Consider the following 9,345-nt stretch of genomic DNA (forward strand, 5'->3'; position numbering starts at 1 on the left):
TTTTCATTGAAAGCCTGACATATGAAACTTTTTTGGACCTTTAATTAACTTTAGGAAGCTTGCATATGCACACTTGTGAATAAATGTACATAAGTATCAGTTGTCACTATATATTTGATACTATGTATTTGAACCTGATAAGTAAACCTAAGATGCTTCAATCCAGCAATGTTAATCTTTATTTGAATTAAATATAATTAATTAAAGATTGCACAGCAAAAAGACTAATCTGAAGCAGGATATTTTTGCAATTATATGTCTTATGTCTTATATTTGCTACAAAAAAGTCTAAGGTGTTAATCAGAGAACAGGAGGCATGTAATAGATGGTAAAGAACAGCAATTTTAATCAAGCTGATCATTCAGAGATGCACATATCAAATATGATACAGCAGGCTTCATAGGGTTAAGTGCATTTGTAGTTTGTATAAAGGGAAACGTAATTCATTTACGCATATGTTCAGAACAGAGGTTGTTGATATTTGAAAGCAGCTTGGATAAAACACACGCGACTGCTGAGCTGTGGAATGAGTTTCGTCAGGATCTTCTGATTCACGTCTGTATCAAATGGCACCCTGGGAATGTTTTTCAGTCACAGACGTCCCCTCTCAGCACCTGCGGATTTAAGTGACCGAGGAAACCCAGACATGAAAGCCGCACTGGTCCGACCCCGGATCTCTCTTCCACAGAGGCCTTTTGTGGTTCTCTGGCCCCTAGGAGTTCTGGCGATGGGCATCGGCCCGGGTGTCTCAGAACCATTTCCCTCTTTCCCTGTTCCCTCTCAGATTACAGCTAAGGAGAAAGAGGCAAAGTGTAAGATGGTGGAGTACAAGTCTGTAAAATAAGTCTGAGGTTTATACGTTCAAAAATATAATATTAGACCACTAGTTCAGCTAAGAATGTCATTTTGCTGAATATTTACTCAGCCTCCAGCCATCCAAGATGTAGATGAGTTTCTTCATGGGAACAGATTTGGAGAAACGAATGCAGCATATCACTTGCTCACCAGTGGCTCCTCTGCAGTGAATGGGTGCCGTCAGAATGAGAGTCTAGACAGCTGATAAAAACATCACAATAATCCACAAGTAATCCACACCACTCCAGTCCATCAGTTAACATCTTGTGAAACAAAAAGCTGTGAGTTTGTAAGAAACAAATCCATGTTTTTTGACTTTAAACTGTTGCCTCTGGACTGTTTTGCTGGTGAAATGTTCTTGATCTGTACATATTTCTCTCCTGATTCAGATGAGATGACATTTTCACTGAAGAAAGCAATATTATGATTATTTTTGTCCCAATAATGTCTGTCTTTTTCTTCTTCTTCTTTCTTTCTATTCTAAAAGGCTTTCTATAAATGGCCTTGTATTTGTGTCAAAAATTATTGTTAAAAAGTTTTTTTCATTGTTAAACGTTTTTCTGAAAATCTAAAATTCTTTCTTTCTTCTCAAGAAAACCAAAGACCGAGACCAATTCAGGATACATGAAAAAACCATATATATATATATAAATATATATATATATAATATAAAAACTATATATAAATAGTATATAAAAGTGCCATTGTTGCAATATTAGTCTGTCGAATATAGTCCTAATATAGTAAATCATACAATCATAGTAATCAAAAATTCCTTTATTTAAAAAAATATTGTGGGCAGTTGTGGTAACCTGAGGCTTGTAACCTCAAGGTTGCAGGTTCGAGTCTCATGTCCGGCAGAAGTGTTCACAGACTGTGTGTGTGTGTGTGTGTGTGTGTGTTCACCAATGCACTTGAATGGGTATAATGCCCAGCACAAATTCTGAGTATGAGACACCATACTTGGCCACACGTCACATGCTTTCCTTTAAAACGTCACACGAACCTCAGCTTAATGCTACATAAGTTTGGCACTGAGGCACAATGTTTCTCTTGTAGAAAGTCTTCCCAAGGGATAGACTGCTTTCAAGCCCTATTGTTCTCCCAGGGCACATTATCGGATTATCCAACGCCAAATGGGGAAGAGTGAAGAATATCGCAGCAGGGCATGCTGGGACATTATGTCAGTATACTGGAACTCTTTACGAGGAAAGGAGCCCAAGTCCATCAAGCCAGATGCCCGAATGCATAACATCCCCATTCCAAGGTGATGTAGGATTCCAGAGAAAAGAAAACGATGGAAAAATGCAAGCTCCGTCTGCTCAAGACCCCAACACAAAACAAAACATGACGAGGCCTGTCATTCTCCACCGGTGTGGTATAACCATCCCTCGGAAAAGTCGGGCGAAAGAATGTACACAAAGATCAATGACAAAAACCTGCCAGCCTAACCTGCCCAAAACATGTCACGAGTAGAAATGAAAGGATTTTCCGAGCCTCGTTTTGTAAAAAAAAGTGAATATTGCCTGCAGGACCAACATACTGACTCCAAAGCGCCAACAATAACTAGGCAAAGGGCAAAGCTCATAGGTATTGTGGTCAGATAATGATTCCAGGGCCCTCTGATATATGAGAATGTTACATAACCCGTTCTTTTAGAATATAATAGAATAATTACAGCAAATTAATATCTCGTATGACTAATCCTTTAGTGGTACATTGTATATCACCTTTTTATATTCTTCCATCGCTGTGCAATGGTCTACTTTGCCACCCAAGACGCCTTTTATCTGGGACATAAAAGGTTCTGGAAGGTGTGAAAGAATGAAAGCATGAAACACACGGTAGTGTACAGCTTTTATGCGGCACTACAGCTTAACTAATCATCGAGTGCGGGGACTTAATATGTTACAATTGCAGATACAATAATACTGAAAAGCAGCCTATCTCCACTGAAATCTTTTGAGGAACCGGACCAGAAGATTGCTTTCAAGTTGTGGAATGTGGAGTTTTATCTATAGCGCATGTTTATTGCTTTAAAAACAGCGTAAACGGGTACGATTCTCTCTCACACGAAGACCTGGCTTATAAACGCAGTATAGATACCGTCAGGAACATATCATAAAATGGGGGGCGTGGCTTAGTGGGAAAAACAAGACTGTAGTCAGTAGTTATACAGAAAGAAAACATTGGAAACTTTGTTTTAAACGCCGTATAAAGTCGGTAAAGATACCGACTCGTTTCTTATATTTTTGATATGGTATAGCAAAAAATACAATTTTCAAAAGAGGTCAAATCAATAAAAGAAGAATTCCATGACAAGATAAGCATTTTTTTTTGTGTTATATTATCCACATAATTATATTTGTCTAATTTCTGATGATCATAGATATTATGATTTCGGGGTGGGTCAGAATTTAAACAGAGCTGTCTTCTGTTTAAATATTTTAAACATTTTTTAAACATTTTTTTAAATTTGACCTTCTAACACTATAGCATTCTCTATTCTTTTTCCATTTCTTTTTATTTATTATAAAAAACACATAGCATAGATAGCTCTTTTGACTGTTTCAGTTGCTTTGGATAAAAGCATTTGCTAAATGTCTAATTGTCTGATTTCCTGAATTGTTGCTCCAGCATTCAGTGTCACACGATCCTTCCAGAAATCATTTTAATATATTTATATAATGTGATCATTTCTTATTATGACTATTGAAAATGTTGTGCTGCCTGCTCAGTCATCCTCTATTGTTGACTCTGTAGTATCATCGCAGGATCAAATTAGCATGGAAACTCTTAGATGCATTTCAATAGTAATACCCAATCTAAGTAATTACACACAGGCACTTTGCCAGTAAAGATAACCGGAACTGTCGATCAGATTAACCACTGACCCAGAATCAAGCCAATACGCAAATCATTTTACAGCTTTACTGTTTGTGCACTGTTGCCATGACTGCTCACATTGGAAAGTGGGTTATATGAATATAGATGGCTTATGGGTTATCTTTAGAATCGCTTGCGGAAGTGCTGAGTTTGAAAAGCGGTGTGTGAACCGATCCTCAGAAACATACAGAGTAAAAAAAAAAGAAACAGATGTTTTTTCGTTTTGATCAAAATTCGAGTGAAATTTAATGAGGTTTATGCTTAAGCCTCTTGAGGTGTTCCCAACATTTTCCGGTTATTTTGTTTTTCCCTGAAAATGCTAGTTTCTCTTAATGCTTTGGAAAATATTTATTCTCCACCTTGTTACAGTTGCAGTGTTCCCAGTCAAAAATAACTTCGCTTATATATATATATATATATATATATATATATATATATATATATATATATATATATATATATATATATATATATATATATATATATAAATCTCTTTTTATGCTTTTTTTTGCTTTATTTTATTATTTATTATTATTTTTTTTATCAGCTTGTTTTCTTTCAATTAGCATAATTGTATTTCTTCTTGGAACTCATAAGACCCACTGAGTGAAATTTGATAATTTTGGTATCAAAAAAAGCTGTGGTGTATACTAAAAGGTCAAAAATATCGATTTGGTAATAAAATATGGCATAATGAGAGATTTACAAGCAATAATTATTTTTGGCAAAGTACAAGGGTTAAAACCCCCGTAATTCTTTCTTAATGAGTAATGACGTTTAGTTGGTGCAACAATTAGAATGATAAAAACATTAAAAAATTATATCGCCTAGGTATTTGTACTAGGTTTTTTACCGTTTTGGATGATGACATGAAAAAACAGTCCGTTTTTATTTTTCTAAATGGTCTCAATGGCATTCTCATGACGTCATTCTCAGCTGACCGTCTGAGCTCAACACTAATGGCATCAATGGTCAATGGAAAAAGGACAGAGACAAATTGGACTCAGTAATGGACTCAAAGAGGTGCTTTGAGGTGCTTTGACCTTGGCTATTGTGGCACTAATGTAGTTATCCTTCATTATGTTATCCCACCTCTAAGCTAAAATGGTACTATTTCTTAAAAGAGCCAACAACAGTAGAAAATCAAAGCTCTAGAGTTCGGCTCAAGCTGCCTCAGAGCTAAAAGACAGCCACAAAATACCATTTGTAATTTTTACTTACTTTAATAAGTCAAAGTTTATTTTAAACGAGGACATATTACAAGCACAAGAACTGTTTGTGATGTCTTTGTGTGGATGGTTTGTTTCAGGTGGATGAGTAAACTTTGGTCTTGGAAATTTGGTCGCGAGAGTTGGCGTAGCACTAAACAGACTCATAAAGTTTGGGCTTTGCTCCAAAGATAACACCCTCTCCAAACCATTATCTAGCACTTCTATTTCAATCCGCACAAACACTAAAAGCCATCATGTGCTCATAGATATATTGCATGCTTGTCCATAAATAAAAAGATTTTCAATTTCAGTCATATACACTTATCTTTACAGCGATATTGAGAAATGTCACATCACATTTTATTTTTCAAAATTAAGCACTCAAATATTGCAAAGAACTGGTTAGGGATAAATCGAAGTTACTTACCCTCCCTCTGTAAACTTTGAACGGGAATAACCTTGCCGAAAATCGACCAAAACCTACCAAACTGGGCTCGATCCTACAACTGGAAGGCCCCTATCTGAGGACGCCTGCCTCAAGTCTCAAGCCCACGACTGAGATACTCTGCCTCAAAGTTACCACTTCTGACTCGTAACCACGAATAACTCACCACAGGGGGGAAGGAAATGCACCAAACCTAGGGTCCTGACAGACCTCTAGGCCCCCTATCCGACGTCACTGACCCCAAATCCCTATCCCCCAAGACGGCACACTTTCCCTCCCTCTGTAAACTTTGAACGGGAATAACTTTGTGGAAAAACAACCAAGGCCCATATCCGAGGTCATCTAAATCGAGTCTCTAGCCCATTGAGGAGCCGAGATACTCCGTTTCAAATTTACCCTCTCTGACTCATAACTTTGATCGAGAATAACTCACCTAGGCGTGAAGGGAGCGCACCAAACTCAGGTCGGTAGCACACCTCCAGGCCCCCTATCCCCCTAGACCCCAGGGCGGCCGAGATTCATATGCTGCTAATTTTCCAGGGATATACAGAGCAAACAATATAGTCTAATTCTTGAACAAATGACTATTGTGATTTTTTTACATAACACTGGAATCAGTCTCAAAGTGTCTACATTGTGAATCAGTCTAATGACTCACTTAAACTGAATCACTAAAATATTAAATATTAAATATTAAAAATATAAAAATAAAATCTTCTGTTATTTTATGTATGTATGTTAGGAATCAAGAACTAAAGAAAAAAATATTACAGTACAATATACTCATATCAAATATAATACAGAGCAAACAGTGTAGTATGATTCACAAACAAATGACTCTGAAAAAAGAGTAAATGCTATTATTTTGATGAATCTGACTAAAGCAGTATGTAGAAATGAGATTTAAAGTCTAATTAACAAAGAAAGGGCACTAGTAAAGAGGTTCTTTTTGATAAAACATTTGAATGAATCATTGGAATCAGTCTCAAATCTGTTTACAGTGTGAATCTAATGTCTAATGACTCACTCACTAAAAGCTATATCATACCTTTACGATTAAGAGTTAAAAGAAATACAAGAAACAAGAAGTTTAACAAGAATATTCCCACTGCAGATCTAAAAAACCCAAATTAGCTGCTCAACAAAATACATGCAAACTCTTGTGGAAGGAAGTCATTATTTAAGCTATTCCTTATCAGTCCATGCAAGTCAGCTATTCATCTCGAGCAAGCAAAGTCTTATAACAGCACAAACTCAAGCACTAGAGCTGCTAGGAATAGTATTTGATCACTCACATGCACTTTATGGCCAAAAGCTTTTACACGGTCCACTTTGCTTGCGGAATCAGTGATGTATTGATTCAGGGATTGAAATCGTCCATTAAGTGCAATTAAAAAAGTGTTTTTTTTCTGTTGAAAAAGGCGAACCAGGAGCACACATTTTTAATCATGACACTGTTTATCTGTTTTTAATCCACTTAAACAGCAAAAAACAACAGAAAAGTAGTTTATCAAATCAGACAAGGCTGCACTCTCCCTGAAACATCCCCTGTGTGCTTTGAGTGTTCCAGACAAATATTAGTTATGATATGATGTTCACAATATATTCATATCTTCTCAAATACTCAGCAGACTCTTTAGTTTCAATCAGGTTCAGACGCCGCTTACACTTAATAGGAAATGTTTACTTTCTGAATGCATGTCTGTGTTACTGTGAATAAGTCTTCTGTACATGTTATTCCAAAGGGAAAAAATTTATATAATAAAAAAAAAATTCTTTTTCAGCTAAAGTCACCAATCCCTTACATCAAATTGACCAATTCTGATAAAATCCATTTTAACTTGGAAACACCCAATACCTAAAATTCTGCACTCTCTATTGAAATCTATCAATTGCATTGTTCTGTAAAATTGAATGTTACTCGCACGACATCAACTTTTGCCCTTATGAAGAACTAAAACTACATGCATGCAAAAATAAAACGGCTTTTTAATAATAGCTGTTGACCATTTGTTAGAGATATTCTGGCTGGCATCACAGGGTGTGAAGGCCATGCATAACCCCGTCACAAATGGCACATTAAGTTGGAATGCACACTGAAAATTCCAAGCCAAGATATTCTTCCCTCTGAACCTTTAATTTTAGTGCAGTAAATGAAAACAATAGCGGGATCAGTGACGGATCAGTAACTACGTGTACTGATTAAACATGTGTTGATTATATCCCTTTGATCTCACCGCTTACGACTGTACTGAAAAATAGTAAAAGGAAAGTCCATGAAAACAAGCTGCGCCTTGACAAAGCCTTGCCTGAAAGTTAAAAATAGTTGAAAGAAAAAGAGTAGACAGATTGAAAGATAATCAATACAGTGATAGACAGACAGACAGACAGACAGACAGACAGACAGATAGATAGATAGATGAGAAAGACAGACAGATAGAGATAGATAGATAGATGACAGACAGACACAGAATGAAAGATAATCAGTACAGTGATAGATAGATAGACAGACAGACAAACAGACAGACAGACAGACAGACAGACAGATAGATAGATAGATAGATAGATAGATAGATAGATAGATAGACAGATAGATAGATGAGAAAGACAGACAGATAGAGATAGATAGATAGATGACAGACAGACACAGAATGAAAGATAATCAATACAGTAATAAACAGACAGACAGACAGACAGACAGACAGACAGACAGATAGATAGATAGATAGATAGATGATAGACACAGAATGGAAGATACAATGATTGACAGACAATATATATAAATATATGTGTGTGTGTGATATATATATATATATATATATATATATATATATATATATATATATATATATATATATATATATATAAACAATAATTGTGCCCTTTTCTTCTCGTTGTTATTGAATCTTTTTTGTCAATGTAACCAGCGCTCGAAGCCACTAACTAAACAGGTAGAAAGCAGAAAGTGTGACTCGGGTGTAAAACCCACATGACATGAAAACCATTCTAGTACCTGCGCAAGGCATCGCTGCACATTAAAGCGAGGCGGCCTGTGTTTACTCTCCTGCAGCTCCGGGAGCGCGCGCGCGCGCGCGAGACACTTCAGAGTCACGCATCCCAGTTTTCAAACTTTTCCCCCTCGCGCTCCGGTCCTTCCCACCGCTTCAGCGCGTCATTCCCAATGGCAGTTCCGCGGTCAACGCGAACACCGCGCGCGGAGACGCCGACGCTAATGGAATAACCCCCGCCGGATCCGATCTGGGCCGAAGTGCCCCGCGAGTGTTTGATCGCAGCTCATACCTGCCGCGCTGACCTTCAGGAGGAATATTCCCGGGGAACGCTCGCGTTGAATGGGTCTTAAGGACGCTCACCTGAACCTGTCTGGATGGGATGCACCGTGAGCTTCATCTGCTGTGAAGACGATTTTCTGCAGATGCCTTTGGATCAGCATGTGGAGAAAAAGAAAGAGGAAAAGAGGCTCTTATCTAAGGTAGGACGCACATGGGTTCATGCGTGAATATCTCCATCGAAGTTTCTTGAAGTCGCTCTGTGAACTTGACAGTGAAGCTGTAACAGTATCTCACTGAAATTAATCACTGTCGGAGATGTTATATATTCTATTTCTATTCTATTTCTTTTATTTTATTCGGTAAATGATACATGAAGTACCAGTGAAAGTTTGGACACACCTACTTTTTATGTAGTGACCAAACAAATCTAAACTGTCTTGGCAAAATCTTAACCGACTTCTTAAGGTGCCGCCAGCCATTTATTATTATTATTATTATTATTATTATTATTATTATTATTATTTTATTTTATTTTATTCTTTTAATTATTGAGGTTTTCAGGGTCAAATATTAAGCAGAAAATGCCAACAGGAGTGATCAAAAGTAAAAAAAAGGACATTTTAGAAGCGGGAGCACAAACAAATCAATAGCTAATATT

The 9,345-nt window shown here is 36.9% G+C and overlaps 1 long non-coding RNA gene across 1 annotated transcript; it reads right to left on the minus strand.

Annotated features, from left to right (window-relative positions):
- Positions 1-322: 322 nt before the first annotated feature.
- LOC122351686 lies at positions 323-8,885 on the minus strand. Its single transcript, XR_006251791.1, has 2 exons — positions 8,411-8,885; positions 323-1,056 (listed from the first exon to the last, which is right to left on the minus strand). It is a non-coding gene; the product is annotated as an uncharacterized LOC122351686 (long non-coding RNA).
- Between the last annotated feature and the right edge of the window lie 460 nt (positions 8,886-9,345).

This window comes from Puntigrus tetrazona, chromosome 9 (assembly GCF_018831695.1).
Source record: "Puntigrus tetrazona isolate hp1 chromosome 9, ASM1883169v1, whole genome shotgun sequence".
Taxonomy (NCBI): Eukaryota; Metazoa; Chordata; class Actinopteri; order Cypriniformes; family Cyprinidae; genus Puntigrus; species Puntigrus tetrazona.